The 19,805-nt window shown below is 35.6% G+C and overlaps 2 long non-coding RNA genes across 2 annotated transcripts; both read left to right on the top strand.

Annotated features, from left to right (window-relative positions):
- The first annotated feature begins 3,130 nt into the window (after window positions 1-3,130).
- Window positions 3,131-4,920, top strand: LOC146920862 (uncharacterized). Its single transcript, XR_015010739.1, has 2 exons — window positions 3,131-3,825; window positions 4,706-4,920. It is a non-coding gene; the product is annotated as an uncharacterized LOC146920862 (long non-coding RNA).
- An 11,820-nt stretch (window positions 4,921-16,740) lies between these two features.
- LOC146920861 (uncharacterized) lies at window positions 16,741-18,582 on the top strand. Its single transcript, XR_015010738.1, has 2 exons — window positions 16,741-17,487; window positions 18,368-18,582. It is a non-coding gene; the product is annotated as an uncharacterized LOC146920861 (long non-coding RNA).
- Window positions 18,583-19,805: the final 1,223 nt, after the last annotated feature.

Below are 19,805 nucleotides of genomic sequence, written 5' to 3'. Positions count from 1 at the left end.
TTGCTCTGCGGTCAAGAACTTCCCACCTTCCTCAGCTACCGACTTAGAAAACGTTACAATCTTGGTCAAACAATTAATGTTAACACCAAAAGTCAACATCCAATCCATACCGAAAATCACGTCCATATTCTTCAACAGAAGACACACAAGATCCAACTCAAAATCAACAGGAACCTTAACACAAACCACAACCAACTGAGCCTCCGTAGCCAAAGATACCTTCCCTTGCCAGACTAACACCCTTGAAGCAACTTGCTACTCTCCCACTACGCTCAAACCCGCCTAAAAGAACGGAACAACACAACAAGTACCGACAGTACTCTCGTACATGTCGCATACCACAGGAAATTCAAAGAATACTAGTCCGGACAAGACCGACCACGGCTCTGATACCAACTTGTAACACCCTATTTCTATTAAGCGGTAAAACGCGCGAATACATTAGAAATATTCTAGAAATAGATGCTACGTCTCCGAATAACCACAATTCATACATGCATAAGGATCATGTTATACCACATAGCAGCGGAACAATATATAATTCATAAACACTCTGGATCTCCAACTAAATACAAATGTATCATCCAAATCTCAAATAACAGAATATCTCAACAACTCCAAAATACAAAGTCAAATAAACAACATGCAAAGACTATCCTAGATCAGAGCCCTAATCTAGACACTTGCATGAAAAAGAGGAACTCCACTCCTCGGCATCAACAAGCAACAACTAAGCATCCTGCACTCCATCTACTCGTCCATACGGAAAGGTAGGTGGTAAACCACTGAGGGTTAGCATTACATCATCATAATCCACTTAAAATTAACAAGAAACTTTGAGAATGAAAGATACATTTAAGAACGATGAATAACAAACTACACACGTATTCACAAGTATTCTTAACATTCACATCATTCAATATCAACATCTCAAATTCATATCCACAAGTGTATCATACACACATCACAAGATCAACCATCTTAATCAACAATTAACAAATTCAATCATCATTCGCAACTCAAATGTATTTCAATTCACCAACAAGTATGCAATGACTCTAGACTCATCTAGATGCATGTGGTACCAATTCTCCTCAAGGTCGTCACCCATGATGCAACAAAAACATCATTATCAACGGCTATAGTCAACGGCAATATGGATATAACATCCGACACGACATATGATGCATGAACATATGACTCAATTCACTATGCATATGTTCACAACAATTCAACGGCTATAATCAACGGCTATAAGTCAACGGCTATAATCATCATCCAACTATATCATATATTTCATATCTCCACATAGTTCCTTACATTCCAAATAAAAGAACAATCACAACATATGATCACAAACATCATATTCATCACTTAACAACCATTCATACATCATCTCATAATCATATCAATCTAATCATAGAGGGTTCATAAGCAATTGGCCCTCAATGATCATTTTCAATCAAGTTCGTCTCATAAATCACAATATTGAAAATAATTGAGCACCTAAGCCAAAACCAAGTAAACGAGCTCAATCGCCTATGCCATGTATCCTCACAAGTCACATATACGTGCAGTAGAGGTTACATAAACATTTCATCGGCCACATATGGAGAATTAACAAAAATTCCGAAGTTCGTCTCAATTGATCACTTTTTACAAAATTCCCATTTTCAAAGCAAAACAAGTTCAAACTTGATGGAACCATTCACAACCATTTTTAGAAGTCATATAAACATCATACATACTTAACCCTACTTCATTCTTTTGAGAAAACAAGTTTTCAAAAAATCAGCGTTCTTGAACATTCCTTGAACAATCAACAAAAAGCTTGATTAAATCCAAGGAGTCAAGTTCAACTCAATTCTTTTGATGTTTCCATAGGTTTAGAAAGTCTAGAAAATAGTGAAAACATCGAAAGAATCAGTTTTGGAAGTCCGGAATTGGCCCCAAAGCACCCCAGCACAACACAACAAGGCAGGCACCCATGAGGGGCTGCCAAGCCACGCCCAGGCATGGCTTCCTGCGCCCAGGCGCAAATGGGCAGCAGCCAGTGTGCTGAGCTGCGGTTCTGTGCAGTCCCGGTTTTCCGGTTTCGCCATTTCGTTCTTAAAATCTCGACCGTTAACCCAAATTCAATTCCGTTTTCGCCTATGCGTTCTACTCAATTAATCCTATCATATTTTTCTGAAAAATTATATTTTCACAATCTCCAAAACAGCTTATCCCATAATCACTTATTTCCCAAAACACTTAAAATCTGTTTTTCTCAAAATCCCAATTCTCTCCCAAACCATTCCTCATTACCAAACAACAACCAAAAACAGGAAATCATTATACCATAACTCATCATAATCAACTGGTTTCATTCATTAAAATCATCGGCACTACAATTCAACTTAATCTCATCAAAATTCACCAATTCATCAATTTTCCACAACTTTCAACAACAGCAACATATTCATCCCCAATTCACCAATTTCAATGATACCTGTAACACCCCGATATTTTATATACATTATTTTAATATTATATTGTTTATTTATTCAACAACTTATTTCGTGCATAAAGAATTTCAGAAAATTATAACACCCTTCTTTTAATTAAAATATTTTAATCTAAAGTCGGTTTATTTTATCGAACATAACCTATGATATTTTAATCAACAATTTTATTCTCTCGTTTTCGAGCTATTTTATTTATCTTATTTACTACAACTGATGAGTGGTGAAGTCTTGCACCTTCCATCACTGTGGTACGGTTTCACCCCTTTGCGGTACCATTTTGTCACTTAAAATCCAACTTAATTTTCTCTACCCTTGTATAACCGCCCTTCATCAATATTTACTTGGTCAAACGCTGATCTTTTCTCATTGTCTATCTGCTTTTAATAATGCTTTAATGACTTCCTTATTATTAGGAACACATAACATCCACTTCCCTATAATTAGGCAATTTATTCCCACGATTCAATGAATAATCAATCAGTATTTCAAACTTCATTGTAAGTGGTTCTTCATTAGTTCCTTGCAAAATTTGTGTGTCATCTCTCTCTTAAAAGACTAAAACCATTCTCATGTCATTAAAAATGATTGACCAATTCAAACTCCTTATTTGAGTGCCATTCATTGAAAACTATCCTCTTCCATTTTCATGTCCAAGATCCTTAGAGAACTCTTAGATATTCATTAGTTTCTCTTTGCCCACAATTAAAGGAATCAATGTTTTCTTACTCTTGTGTTTCACGTTTTAGTCTAGACCCACTTTAGTTACTCAATTCAAATTATAAGACAACAAAACATTATTTACCTTTTCTTTCACAAGTTATCTTTATCATTGGAGTCCAGGACCGTTTCTTTTATTGTCACAAAGCTGGTCCTTGTAATATTGCAATAAACCTCTTCTCTCGTTTGGCTTCTTGTCAGCATAATACCATGCCAATACCCTTCCAAGTATTTTGACTTGGGCTGCTCCTAAAAGTATCCGATTCCTATCATCACTGCATGTAACCAACAAAGCAAAGGAAAACATTCCTCTCTATACAATACCTCACGTAAAACACCTCTCTCTCCCTCAATCTCTCTCTCTCTCTCTCACTATCATCTTATTTTATATATGCTTATAAACATTTTATTCCAACAAATTCTTTTGTCCTTCTTGTTGGGTGGCTACTCATTATCATCATTCTCTTCACAATTCTGTGAAACTATGAGGACTCAAACAACATATTTCTCCCCTCAGCTTCGGGTACCCATTAAAGAAGTTCGTTCGTGCCTTTTGCTGCTTCATGGAATCGCCACTTTAGTAAAGAAAAACATCCAAGAGGTAAGGGCTTTTTCCCCATACGTCCATACTAAGTGCTAGGGCTGTGTTATTGAATAGTGGTAGCAATTCTTGTCTTTTAAAAAGAAAAATAATTAAAATGTAATTTACGGTAAAAATTAATCTTTACTAAATGTGATTATTTTTAATTATGAGTGCTTATTCATAATTGCGTTTTATATGTAAGTTGTGTATGATAATGTGGTGTGAATGGATATGTTTAATATTATTATGCTTTATATGTTTTGTGGTGTTGGAAAAGAAGTGATACATTTTTTATGAATTAAAGAAGAAAAAGATGAAAATGTGAGTTTGTGAAATGATTGACTTTTGGGTTGTGTACTTGATGATGCACTGATACTTGTAATTGTCTTAGTGACGGGTTAATATCATATTTCTTAGTGGTGCCTAAGTGGCGGGATTTAGTTTGCATTTCTTAGTGGTGCCTAAGTGGCGGGATTTAGTTTTCATTATCATTATCATGCATGTCATATGCATCTGTGTGGTGCCTGTGTGGCGGGAATTGCAATTATATTCTGTGTGGATGCCTGTGTGGCGGGAATTGCAATTATATTTCTGTGTGGATGCCTTAGTGGCGGGAATTATATCCGGATCATATAGTTATAAGAGCATGCATTTTGCACATCATTGCATTGCATTGAGTCTGTTGTATACATGTGATTGATTATTGACTTAAACTATTTTATTGCAAATAAGATGTCTGTGAACCTTACTTTGAAGCATATGACTCGAATGTATTTTTCTAAATTCTTTTTGATTGATAAGTTTTGATATTATCTATTTTATGACATTGTTTCTGGTGCTTTGAGTATGAACCAATTTGGATAAGGAAATTGACCCTTACATTAATATAATGTTGTAGGTACCAAAGATGATATATGAAGTTTGATATGTGATGAAAGTGTACGCGGGGACAAAAATTGGGTTTTTGATTAAATTGTAGTTTTAGAAATAATTTTGAAGGACATTTAGTTTAAGAATTTTTATTAAATTATGTAAAGAAAATTTGTATAGGTTTTGCTAAGAATTTATTTTTGATGAAATAAATTAATAGTAGTGTTTTTCAGAAAAAGAAAATGAGTTAGACGTAATGTCTTGGACTAAAATCCGGGGCGTTACATTATGGTATCAGAGCAATAGTCCTCGGACAATGTTTTTGGGGTGGGACGACTTTGTATGACACGTGCTTGTGTGTTTGAATTTATGTACTTTTACTTGAGTTGAAAGGTTTGATTTGATATTTTAAAAATGGTTAAAAAAATAAATAAATATTTGTTGCTCTAGAGATTTTTTTTTCCTCTTTTAGTTTTCTGAAAGGACCGTAGTGAAATGTTTTAGTTTTCCTTGGTATAGAACTTATTTGAATATACTGTTTTTTTTAACAAGTAATTGAATAAACTGTTATTATAATGTTTGAGGGATAAATTGTGTTATGGGTTGTTATAACTTTAAAACTAGTTAGATTTTAGAGTAAATTTTTTTTAGTTCAAAATGAAATAAAATAAAGTGTATTATTATTTTTTTTTTTGTTTATCATTAGATTTGTTTTGAAATAATCTTTTATTTTATTATGACAAATGGAAATAATCTTTTATGGTGAGTAGATGTTAGATTTATTTTTACTATGATATGATGTGCGGATATTTTTAAACAAAAAAAAAATATTTTTTCATTTGAGAAAATAGTTTATTTTTATTTTTAAAATAGAATATGTATTTTAGAAAATTTGGCTATATAATTTCTAATCTGTAGAGTGAAAGTTCTGTTATTAATTTCTAAGTATGGAAAATTGTGGTTTTGATTGTTTTTCTTTTTTTTCGATTGATTTGAAAATCATTTTATTTTTTTTAATGTTAAGACCATTATTTTTCAGGAAGGAAAATAGTGTCTACTTTGTGTTCTGTTAACTGATGAACTTAATTTTTCTATTTTTGAAGTGTTAAATTTTGGAAGGATTTTATAGCTTCTCTTTAATATATAATATATAAAAAAAAAAAAAAATCCTAGTTATGTTTTATTGTGGTGCATTTTGTTTTCCTATATGTCGAGTTTTCTATATTTTTTTTTTGGTACTGTTTTTGGATTTGCTCTTGTGAAAGATAATGAAATATTTGTATGAATTTTAAATTACTAAATTATCCCATTTCTTGTTAAGTTAGACTTTGCATGAATTGATTTGTAGAAAATATTTGAATTTATGATTCGGTGAAAGAATGTGTTGGGAATGACGTGATCTTAAGTGTGTTTAAATAACAGTGTTGGACAGGATGATGTAGTGTAAATGTATATGGTGGAACACTTTGGTTAAAAATGTTAAATTTGTGATAGTTGTTCTTGCATTAAACTAAAATATATATATACATCATACATGCCAACCATAATTGTGATTGTGACTCATTTAAAGCCTGAAAAGTTGCATGATTGGGTGTCTTGTATATTGTGTGTGTGCTACTTGTTTATGTGTTGTTTTATTTTTATTAGTTTATGGTTATTGGCTGTAAAATTTATTTATGTTTAGACATTGTTGATTGTCAGATTAGATACTACTTTTGGAACTCTCTATAGATGATAGATCGTAAGATAATTTTTTTTATAGCTAAATGGTAAGAGTAAGATGATTCATTGCACATCTTTAAGAGATTGTGTGTCCCTACACCACTCGAACCTTGTCTTAATGCTTTCCGTAGTCGAAGAGTATGTGCTTTAAACTCTAGATTGTGAAGTCTTGATCTTAGATGTCATAAGTTTTCACGAGGAGTGTGAATAGTCTTGAAGACTGATGAGAACTCGGCGAGAGTGCAAGTTGTAGCAGAAGGCATGATATAGTTGGGGAATGCGACCTTTTTTCTTTCTTTCAATATTTAGCTTAATTTGAAATTTTAAAAGTTTGACCTCTTCGAACTTGATTCTAGATACAAAGTGTTTTAAACTATTTTGGTCTCACCTTCTTAAAGAAATTTTTTTTTTTTTTGACAATTAAAGCAATTTTGTTATAACATTTTGTTTTAGTTTATTTTGTTGTATTTTATTTTTAAAAATGAAGGGAAATTCTATTTGGCCAAGGTATTTTTAAATTTCTATCGATTATTTTCTTATCTAAAACCTACATTCTTAGTAACTATTTAGTTATTGGTGTTAAACTAAAATTTTATTTCTATGATCGAAAAACCTACTCAAGTTTGTCATACTGATTTGTTGTCAGAGTGCGCAGCGGAGAAGTAAAGTTTTATTTTTCTATGTTTTTTTTGTAGTATTTAAAAATTTCTGATCTTGTTATCCATTTAGAGGATTAACTTAAACCATTTGTTATTTTTTTTTCGTCTTTTGAAAATTATGAAAACATAATTTTTGAGCATGAATTTAAAAGAAAAACGTTTGATAATTGTACACAAGATGTCTTTGTAAACACTTTCGAAATATTTTGCTATTTTCTAGTTTCGAGAACAAACCTATATTATTATATTTTTGATATAACGTAAGACCCTACAAGTTTTATTTTAAAGTATAGATAAAAAAAAATTGTATCCTGATAGATCTCTGGCAAGTGCACCAAATACTATCGAAGTAGTAAAAATATCGATCCCACGAGGACTGTTTTTAACTTCAATAATTCAATTTCGTTATATAATTAGGATGTGTAAAGTTTATTTTGTTTTGCCACTAGGCAGTAGATTTGGTTTGATTTTATGAAATCAAATAAAAGAGAATAGATTTGATTAAGAAAATAAGAGAGAAAGATGAGATCAGATCCGTCGAATCCTCTAAGTTCCCCTAATTGGTCTACTGCACCTATTTGTTATGAACCCTCTTCTAGTTTACGATGATTAACAAAATAGCCCTAATCAATCCCTTGAGTTAGGACCCTCTTCTTAAACTACAGCCCCTAATTCCTTAGGTGGTCTAATAATTCTTGGAGGTTTTACCGAACGTTAACCTATTATCACTAACAAACGATTATCTATTCCTAGACTAACCCTGTTTATTAGAACAATTCAATTAGGTCTAAGTTGAAAGCCATGGTCAGTGGTCATTCATTCTCACAAAATCAAGTTATATGTGATCAAGATATAAAAAGCATTAAGAACAATTGAATTGAATAAACTAGAATTGAATTCATAAACAAAATAGAGTTTCACAGCAACATGTGTCAATTAGGGTTACAAAGATTCATCTCGGATCTAATCTCTAAGAGATTTAGCTACTCATAATCGAGTTTACAAATAGCATAATCAATGAAATAATTAAAACATACATGAATTGGTAAAAGGATGAAGAAATCGCCCTTCTAGCCGTCTCCGATGTCTCAAAATCGCACTTTGCTCTCCAAAATCGTAACCCTTGTTCTTCAGCTTGAGTGCAGTATTTATAGAAGTTATGGGCCTGACCCATCAAAATCGCGTCGCGCCTTGTATTATGGCGTGCCGCGATTTCCCTCAAACAGGGAGGATGTAATTTTGCTTCAAAAATCGCAGCACGGCTTGAAATTGGCGTGGCGCGATTTCCTTCGAACAGACTTCAAATTTTAAGCTTATTGCACTCCAGAACAGTATAAATTGCATGAGAACTCTATCAAAATGTCACAATAAGTCCCTAATATTACGTAATGACAGGATGTCATCACAACCCCAAACTTAAACCATTCCTTGTCCTCAAGGAATTTGCTTGCAACAGTGACAAATGACAGTAAAATAACAGTTACCTGACAAAACGATAGTACCCAAAAGTTCATTCTCCTTCTAGCTAAAGATGAGCTAGTTTGACTTGTTCGCATCCACCAATTCACAACTCCTCGCATCAAATTGAAACAGGGTTCTACCAGTCGACATGCAGGTCTACATATTACCATACGCTTGAAAAGTTTCTAAATATCAATCAAAGTCAATATCATTACACACTTTTGAGGTCTTAGGGTTATAACGGGGCTTAGGTGAAAGGTGGGATATATTTGGATAAGTAGGCTACAAAAAATTTGAGTTAGGCATTCCTACGGAAGTTAAAGCACAAAATTCATTCCTTCCTTCATTCACCTTGTGGAAATACAATCAATGCAAAGGTACTAGAGAACATTTTTAACATTTAGGGACACTCGAGTTTGAAGTTACTCGGATTTTAGCTGTTTTGTCCCTTTTTCATCATTCAATTTCATATTTCTTTTTTTTTTTTTTGATACACCATTTTTGTGTGTATTTTTCATGTCAATTTCATATTTCTTCTCTAATTCTCTAGTACCCCCACCCCAAACTTAGTTGGTTGCAAATTCCAATAGCAACCCCAAACTTAATCTTTAGCAACATTCTACAATGCCTTAACTCAGAAAATACATTAAGGGACAAGTCCTAAAAGTTTCTAGGCTTGTAATGTAGTTTGTCACCGAACAAAAAGTTCTAATCCTACCGGCTCACAATTGGTTAAGAAAGGATAAATTTAACAAATTAAAACAGGGTAGGCTTCAAAAAGGCTCACAGGACCAAGCACTTTTGCCTCAGTGTGTAATTGACAGAGACCAATCAATAATAGAGAAACAATGCAAGTTCTAGAAATGTAGTCGCATGGAAAACTAATCTAAATATAAGTAAATTGAAAAACAAGATTTGGCAATGAACCTTATGGCTGAGATTTCTGGGAGTATGTGACTACCTAGCAACGCCGTACACTTCACCTTTGAATCAAGTCACCCCTCCTTTAGAACTTTTGGAACACCGTTTCATCAAACAACTGTTACTAAACTGGAATAGGTCACATGAAACAAAACAAATTCATTAATAATAAACAAGTGCAGGAGCAATTACAATAGGGAAATAAGTTCAATGGACTTCGACATTAAAAAGAAAATAAAAAGAAAATACACCAAAAGAAAAATGACTGAAAAATAAAATACAAAGCAGAAAATGCTAATCCATCAGTAGATCAGCCCATGTCCTGATCATCATCCGAGTGTCCAGCCCCCGGTGTCCTCAATCCTTCAAAGATGCCATCCCCTTGATCTTGCTCGGTGGTATTGAAATCATCAGTGATTTCCCTCCTCATGCGCAGCCCATACTCTTCTTGATGTGTAAAATATTGCTCCATGCGCTCACGGGAGCCTCCAAACCTCTCATAAGACCCACTAATCGGACCCATATGCAATTGAGCCTCCGCAGCAAACGCAGCTGAGAACCTAGGACGGTTCACCCACAGCTGGTCCGAAGTCTCATTCATCCAATTAGCTTGCACATGCATGAATTCCTCAAGCTTTGGGTGAAGGGGAGCATAACCCCCTTGGCTACTACTCCCTCCTTGCTCCATTTGTTGTTGCCTCGCTGCCTCCCTCTCTCTCTCCTTCATATAGCCCTCATATTTCTTCATAAATCCATCCATTACCGAGTCGGTGATTGGCTTCATATTGCTTGTGTTGAGATCACTATCATAAGCCGGCACCAACTCTTGCTCACACAACCAATTAATTAGACTCCCATGCCCCAATTGTGTGGTGTTTCCGGTTGCTAGATCATGAAGACTATTGGCCAAGAGGCGGCCAATATCTATAGGGTGCTCCTTGATGATGGCATAGGCAGCAAGCACCCTCTTGAGAGGAATTTCAGAAGTGCAAGATGCACTCTCAAGAGTCTGGACCACATAAGACACCCATGCCTTGGGTACCGGCAGCATCTCCGCATAAGTAAGCATCCGGGACTTTTTCCAAGTCGACCCAGGCCTACACATGGTGGTGATGATCTCATCAAAGGTATCCTCCGTAATAGCAAATCTCTCCCTCCTCAATTTTTCAACCCAACACTCCTCCGGTGCTTGAACATTCAGCCATGCGTTGAGAGCATCCGAGCTGAAATCAATGTACTTTCCTCGAACAAAAGATTGAAAGGGTGTATCGGACACCCTTGCATTTGCAAAGAATTCGACGATCACCGTTTTGTTGTTTGCTTCGTCGATCATCTCATTCAACCTCGTCCACCCCCTCCTTCTTAATTCAGATTCAAAGAAAGGATATTTCACTAGCTTTGTGAAATCAAACTTCCTTTCCCCTATTACTTCGAAACTCTTCATAGATTGATGGAACTCTTGGGCTTGGTCATTGATGAAATGGATGGCGTTTTCGGGTGGTTCGGATGCGGCACGAGGACGTTTGGATTTGCTTGTGGATGGCTTGGGGTTGGTGGCTTTCTTTGAGCGGGTGTTTCTTTGGTTGGAGGCCATTTGTTGTTTGGAAGATGGTGAATGGAAAGTTTTGTGAAGTTTGGGAAAGTTGGGAATGATGATGGTTTTATGGTGGTTTGGATTGATGAATTGATGATAAGATTGTGGGTAGATGATGTTTAGGAAGTGAATAAGATGGTGAAAATGAGGAGAATTCGTAAATGGAAGTTTAGGGAAGTTTTGGTAGAGAAAAATAGGAAGAATGGAATGAAAATGATGATGAACAGTGAGGATTTTATAGGGCTGTTTGGGCAAAATCGCGGCACGCCAAAATGCAAGGCGCGGCGCGATTTTGAGTCTAACGGGCAATAACGGGCAAATTTGTAACAGCTAGTAACGGCTATAAGTTCCAACGGCTATATTTTTTTTCACATAACAGCCAAAATCGCGCCGCGGTGGATACTAGGCGTGCCGCGATTTTGGCGAAACAGGGGGTCACCTTTGCTGCTTCTGAAAATCGTGCTGCGGCCATATATAGGCGCGGCACGATTTTGAATGTTCAGGGAGCATTCTTTGCTTCCTCAGGCCAAAAATTTTGTTTTCTTGAAAAATGCCTGAGTTCATTGAATCTTTGAAAAACTTTTGAGGAGAGAATCATGCAAGACATCAGTACCTTGCATGATTTTCTTGGCAAGAGGTATCCTTGAACAAATTTCTAAAACTTTCCTGCCTTGTATTAAAAGAAAAGAAAAATATTTTTGTGTTTTTGTTTTTGAAAGCAATAAAATCATACCTGAAAAATAAATAGTGGGTTGCCTCCCACTCAGCGCTTCTTTACCGTCACTAGCTTGACTGATGACTATCCCTAAGGATCAGTTGATGTGGCTCCCTCTTCATTGTTTGGGAGTCCTCCTTTACGGTACCGTTTCAGCTTTTGTTCCTTACCCTTGAAAGTTCCTTGTGCACCAGACTTCCTTAGGTCCACAGCTTCATCAATAGGCTTGTTTCTTGCCAACCCTTCGTCACAGTACCTCCTAATTCTTTCTAAAGTATCAGAGAGAGTTGAAAGCATACACCATTGAAAAGCAGCCGGCCTATTACGCATCCCATAGGGAATCCTCTTATAAGCCAATTTACCACCTGGACCAGTGGTAGTAGTCTTTATTTCATTGTTACCAGTTGTCAATCCCCCATACTTGTTGTCACGGATGTCTCCTGATGATTGTTGTTGCTTCTGTTCTTTGCTTACTTCCAGTTGCTTAACACCCTCTATTATTCCAACATCTTCCATCACTTCTTGTCTGTCTATAGATTCCACACTTTCCACCTCCGTAGATTGAATAGGTTGAGATTCAAGGGATTTATCTTCGACTGTTTCTTCCACAACGTCAATTCGGTAACACTTGGGATTCTCATCTTGGTGCTTCATTGCCTCAAAGATATTGAAGACTACCTGCTCCTTATGGAACCTCAACATTAGCTCTCCACGTTCAACATCAATCAAAGCACGACCAGTTGCAAGGAAAGGTCTTCCTAGAATGAGTGGCATGTCTTCATCTTCAGCCATATCCAGGACCACAAAATCTGCTGGGAACACCAAGTCATTAACCTTGACTAGCACATCTTCAAGTATACCGAAGGGATAAGAGATTGACCGATCAGCTAAAGTAATGGTCATTCTTGTTGGTTTTGGTTCCCCACACTTAAGCTTCTTCATCATTGAGAGTGGCATCAGATTTATACTTGCTCCCAAATCACATAAAGCTCTACCAATGTCTACCGGTCCAATTGAACAAGGGATAGTAAAAGCACCAGGATCCTTCAGCTTAGGTGGTAGCTTCTTTTGAAGAATAGCACTACAATTCTCAGAAAGTGCAATGTTCTCATCATCCTTAGGCTTCCTTCGTTTAGTCAACAAGTCTTTCATGAACTTAGCATATAACGGCATTTGATCAAGGGCTTCACCGAAAGGAATATTCACCTGAAGTTGTGAGAAAAGTTGCATGAACTTCTTGAATTGGCCTTCATCCTTTTCTTTCTTCTTTGAAAGGTGAGGGTATGGAAGCTTCACATATGATGGAACAATTTGTGGTTTATCTCCATCTTTCAAAATTTGACTCTTCGACTTCCTCAAGATTGAATCTTCATCAATTAACTTCTCACTTTTTTCTCCCTCTATTTTTTTCTTCCTTTCGTTTTCAACTACACCCTCATCATTTTTTTCTTTTTCAACTACACCCTCATCATTTTTTTCAACTACATCATTCTCCTCTACCTCAATTACTTCATCAACCTTCTTTGGAGCTTTTGGAACTAAAGGTGTCAAAACCTTTTTGCTCCTCAATTCAATGGCATTACAAGACTCATTCTTAGGATTATCTTTAGTATTACCTGAGAATCCGCCTTTGTTTTGTTCAGCCAACTGCTTAGCCAAATTGCCCCAGTTGAGTTTCAAGCATCTTCCTAGAAGCTTCATTGTTCTTTCTTTCAGCTTCTTGACTCTTCTTCATCTCTTCAAAGTTGCCTTGAGTCATCTTCATGAAATTCATCATAGTTTCCTCAAGAGCTGATGGCTTCCTTTGTTGTTGTTGGGGAGGAGTGAGCATCTGAGAGTTCAAAGCATTGTTATTTGAGTAGCTCAGATTGGGATGCTTGTTGATGCCTGAATTGTAGTATTGATTCTGCCTTTGATAACCTCCCATGAAGTTAGCTTCTTCATTTGATCCTTCTGGAACACACTCACCGTTTGGATGTTCTTCACCACATAAGTCACACTTGATTGCAGCTACTTGTTGTTGCTTATGAGCCAAGGTGAAGCCTTGAAACTCCTTAGTTAGAGCTTCGATTTGTTTGTTCATAGTTGCTTGGTTAGCAAGGATATCAGTTTGTTCACTCACCCCAAACACTCCTCTTTCTTTCTTTTTAGCTTGATCACGATATTCATTGCCAGCCATGTTTTCAATTAGAGCTTGAACTTCATGATCAGTTTTGCTCTTGAGACTACCCCCTGCGGAAGCATCTAAGAACATTCTAGTGTTTGGTGTTACCCCCTCAGTGAAGATTTGGAGGTATTGCTTCTCGGTGAACTCATGATTAGGGCATCTCTTAAGAAGCAAATTAAATCGCTCCCAAGCATCATACAATGATTCACCTTCTCCTTGCTTGAAGTTAGAGATCTCCATCTTCTTTTCCCAATATTTAGACATAGGAAAATATTTCTCCAAAAACTTCAGCTCTAACTCTTCCCATGTTTAGACAGTCCCGTTTGGTATTGTTAGCAACCAATCTTTTGCTCTTCCCGTCAAGGTGAAAGGAAATAGCCTTAGCTTCTTTTGTGCTTCAGTCACGGTGGCAGGTTGCACACAAAACTCGCAGGTTTCAGCAAAGCGGCTCAAGTGTTCATGAGGACTCATAGCTTCAGTCCCATCGAATTGCTTGTCCCTCAAACCGTTGAGGACAGTTGTCTTGATGTCGAAGGCTACGGGGTTAGCTGGTTGAAAAGTGTGGGTCAGTTGACCGCGATGAGTGGCTAACCCGTAGTCTCCTAGCTTAGGTCTCGGTGGTACAACTCCTTCTCCTTCCATAGTTGCAGATTTAGGAGAAGAGACTGTTTCAGATTCACTTGAGAGTTGTTCCGGTATTTGTTCTCGAACACCCGGTGGAACGGACTGAGCTAACCTTTGCGACCGGACAGCTTTCCGAAGTGCTCTAGCAGTTCTTTCAATTTCCGGATCGTACTCTAGGTCGTCAGAGCTCTGTTTACCTCGCATAAACAGCAAAATACGTTAGTAGCACTGCACAACGCAAAATAATCAAGTGAATATGAAAACAGAAAAATAAAAATAAAAAAGAAACAGAAAAGTAAATTGCAAAAACCCTAAATTATAACGTAATTGCCTTGTTGAAATAATTCAACAGTCCCCGGCAACGGCGCCAAAAACTTGATAGATCTCTGGCAAGTGCACCAAATACTATCGAAGTAGTAAAAATATCGATCCCACGAGGACTGTTTTTAACTTCAATAATTCAATTTCGTTATATAATTAGGATGTGTAAAGTTTATTTTGTTTTGCCACTAGGCAGTAGATTTGGTTTGATTTTATGAAATCAAATAAAAGAGAATAGATTTGATTAAGAAAATAAGAGAGAAAGATGAGATCAGATCCGTCGAATCCTCTAAGTTCCCCTAATTGGTCTACTGCACCTATTTGTTATGAACCCTCTTCTAGTTTACGATGATTAACAAAATAGCCCTAATCAATCCCTTGAGTTAGGACCCTCTTCTTAAACTACAGCCCCTAATTCCTTAGGTGGTCTAATAATTCTTGGAGGTTTTACCGAACGTTAACCTATTATCACTAACAAACGATTATCTATTCCTAGACTAACCCTGTTTATTAGAACAATTCAATTAGGTCTAAGTTGAAAGCCATGGTCAGTGGTCATTCATTCTCACAAAATCAAGTTATATGTGATCAAGATATAAAAAGCATTAAGAACAATTGAATTGAATAAACTAGAATTGAATTCATAAACAAAATAGAGTTTCACAGCAACATGTGTCAATTAGGGTTACAAAGATTCATCTCGGATCTAATCTCTAAGAGATTTAGCTACTCATAATCGAGTTTACAAATAGCATAATCAATGAAATAATTAAAACATACATGAATTGGTAAAAGGATGAAGAAATCGCCCTTCTAGCCGTCTCCGATGTCTCAAAATCGCACTTTGCTCTCCAAAATCGTAACCCTTGTTCTTCAGCTTGAGTGCAGTATTTATAGAAGTTATGGGCCTGACCCATCAAAATCGCGCCGCGCCTTGTATTATGGCGTGCCGCGATTTCCCTCAAACAGGGAGGATGTAATTTTGCTTCAAAAATCGCAGCACGGCTTGAAATTGGCGTGGCGCGATTTCCTTCGAACAGACTTCAAATTTTAAGCTTATTGCACTCCAGAACAGTATAAATTGCATGAGAACTCTATCAAAATGTCACAATAAGTCCCTAATATTACGTAATGACAGGATGTCATCATATCCTACTTATGAGTTAGTATATTTTAAATTCATCTCTTGTAAAGTTATTTCTACTATTCTTACTATGTCATGATTCTTTGAGAGAACATGATCCTAATCTTTTTATCTTTCTAGTTTCGAGGACGAAACTATTTTAAGGGGGTAATAATGTAACACCCCGATATTTTATATACATTATTTTAATATTATATTGTTTATTTATTCAACAACTTATTTCGTGCATAAAGAATTTCAGAAAATTATAACACCCTTCTTTTAATTAAAATATTTTAATCTAAAGTCGGTTTATTTTATCGAACATAACCTATGATATTTTAATCAACAATTTTATTCTCTCGTTTTCGAGCTATTTTATTTATCTTATTTACTACAACTGATGAGTGGTGAAGTCTTGCACCTTCCATCACTGTGGTACGGTTTCACCCCTTTGCGGTACCATTTTGTCATTAAAATCCAACTTAATTTTCTCTACCCTTGTATAACCGCCCTTCATCAATATTTACTTGGTCAAACGCTGATCTTTTCTCATTGTCTATCTGCTTTTAATAATGCTTTAATGACTTCCTTATTATTAGGAACACATAACATCCACTTCCCTATAATTAGGCAATTTATTCCCACGATTCAATGAATAATCAATCAGTATTTCAAACTTCATTGTAAGTGGTTCTTCATTAGTTCCTTGCAAAATTTGTGTGTCATCTCTCTCTTAAAAGACTAAAACCGTTCTCATGTCATTAAAAATGATTGACCAATTCAAACTCCTTATTTGAGTGCCATTCATTGAAAACTATCCTCTTCCATTTTCATGTCCAAGATCCTTAGAGAACTCTTAGATATTCATTAGTTTCTCTTTGCCCACAATTAAAGGAATCAATGTTTTCTTACTCTTGTGTTTCACGTTTTAGTCTAGACCCACTTTAGTTACTCAATTCAAATTATAAGACAACAAAACATTATTTACCTTTTCTTTCACAAGTTATCTTTATCATTGGAGTCCAGGACCGTTTCTTTTATTGTCACAAAGCTGGTCCTTGTAATATTGCAATAAACCTCTTCTCTCGTTTGGCTTCTTGTCAGCATAATACCATGCCAATACCCTTCCAAGTATTTTGACTTGGGCTGCTCCTAAAAGTATCCGATTCCTATCATCACTGCATGTAACCAACAAAGCAAAGGAAAACATTCCTCTCTATACAATACCTCACGTAAAACACCTCTCTCTCCCTCAATCTCTCTCTCTCTCACTATCATCTTATTTTATATATGCTTATAAACATTTTATTCCAACAAATTCTTTTGTCCTTCTTGTTGGGTGGCTACTCATTATCATCATTCTCTTCACAATTCTGTGAAACTATGAGGACTCAAACAACATATTTCTCCCCTCAGCTTCGGGTACCCATTAAAGAAGTTCGTTCGTGCCTTTTGCTGCTTCATGGAATCGCCACTTTAGTAAAGAAAAACATCCAAGAGGTAAGGGCTTTTTCCCCATACGTCCATACTAAGTGCTAGGGCTGTGTTATTGAATAGTGGTAGCAATTCTTGTCTTTTAAAAAGAAAAATAATTAAAATGTAATTTACGGTAAAAATTAATCTTTACTAAATGTGATTATTTTTAATTATGAGTGCTTATTCATAATTGCGTTTTATATGTAAGTTGTGTATGATAATGTGGTGTGAATGGATATGTTTAATATTATTATGCTTTATATGTTTTGTGGTGTTGGAAAAGAAGTGATACATTTTTTATGAATTAAAGAAGAAAAAGATGAAAATGTGAGTTTGTGAAATGATTGACTTTTGGGTTGTGTACTTGATGATGCACTGATACTTGTAATTGTCTTAGTGACGGGTTAATATCATATTTCTTAGTGGTGCCTAAGTGGCGGGATTTAGTTTGCATTTCTTAGTGGTGCCTAAGTGGCGGGATTTAGTTTTCATTATCATTATCATGCATGTCATATGCATCTGTGTGGTGCCTGTGTGGCGGGAATTGCAATTATATTCTGTGTGGATGCCTGTGTGGCGGGAATTGCAATTATATTTCTGTGTGGATGCCTTAGTGGCGGGAATTATATCCGGATCATATAGTTATAAGAGCATGCATTTTGCACATCATTGCATTGCATTGAGTCTGTTGTATACATGTGATTGATTATTGACTTAAACTATTTTATTGCAAATAAGATGTCTGTGAACCTTACTTTGAAGCATATGACTCGAATGTATTTTTCTAAATTCTTTTTGATTGATAAGTTTTGATATTATCTATTTTATGACATTGTTTCTGGTGCTTTGAGTATGAACCAATTTGGATAAGGAAATTGACCCTTACATTAATATAATGTTGTAGGTACCAAAGATGATATATGAAGTTTGATATGTGATGAAAGTGTACGCGGGGACAAAAATTGGGTTTTTGATTAAATTGTAGTTTTAGAAATAATTTTGAAGGACATTTAGTTTAAGAATTTTTATTAAATTATGTAAAGAAAATTTGTATAGGTTTTGCTAAGAATTTATTTTTGATGAAATAAATTAATAGTAGTGTTTTTCAGAAAAAGAAAATGAGTTAGACGTAATGTCTTGGACTAAAATCCGGGGCGTTACAATACTCATTGCATCAATTCAACAACAACATATGTCAAGATAACAACAACAACATTTGAACATAAATTCATGCACGATTCAACACTACAACTTCAATTCTCATCAAACTTACTCAAGAACACAAAGCACCAACAACTATGCATTTAAACATGTTAATTCACATACTAACATACAATTATCATGTAAATCATGTTCTCAAACATAACAACAACAATCATGCACGAATTTTACAACAATTAGATTCAATTCATCAATTTCACAAAAATGGGTAAGAAAGAAAAAGTTATGAATTATGGTTGAATTCTAACCCTCTTACCTCTAGCACCAAGATTCTCTAACCCAAGCTTCAATTTAGCTCCTAGATGATGAATCCCCTCTTCAAGCTCTAACCCTTGATCTTGTTGTTGCCTCTAGTATCTATCTCTTCTCTTCCCAAATGAAATGAAATGAATAATGTTTGTAAAACCTAGTTTTACCAACAACTAGAGTTTATATACTAGCTCTACTCAATTGGGCTTATCTCTTAAACCTTAATGGGCCTAACCCATTTCTATTCTAACACCCCAAATGTCACTACTCACTTAATGGTAAATTATAACACTAACGGTCACTTAATGGTAATTAAAATAATTACTACACCCTCTCTAGTAACTTGGTAAAATAATACTCCTACTAAACATTAAAAATAATCCTCGTTCAAAATTACAAAATTACCCCTACTCTCAAAATGACCAAACTACCCCTAAGTCCAAAATGACTAAAATACCCTTCTAACACCGAATTCTACGAATCCCAACCAAAAATACACACAGATGCAAATAATCACATAAGAGCACATATAACAAACACAAATAAATAATTAAAATAAAAACTAGCGAAAATCGGGCTGATACAACTCTCCCCCACTAAAAGAATTTTCGCCCTCGAAAATTACCTGAAGGAAACAACTCCGGATACGAAACCTTCATCCTACTCTCCGATTCCCAAGTGGCACTCTCACCCGTCGGTCCAACCCAAATCACTTTAACCAAAACGATCTCCTTGCCACGCAAATGCTTCACTTCACGATCCTCAATCCTAACTGGCCAAGTTTCAACAGTCAAATTATCCCTTGCTTCCAAATCATCCACTTGGATCACATGAGACGCATCATACACATACTTCCTCAACTGAGACAAATG

This window comes from Medicago sativa, chromosome 5, assembly GCF_051527215.1.
Source record: "Medicago sativa cultivar Bolivia chromosome 5, Bolivia_mono, whole genome shotgun sequence".
NCBI classification, from domain to species: domain Eukaryota; kingdom Viridiplantae; phylum Streptophyta; class Magnoliopsida; order Fabales; family Fabaceae; genus Medicago; species Medicago sativa.
Note: the sequence above shows the minus strand (reverse complement) of the source record. Positions and strands in the feature narration are given on the sequence as shown.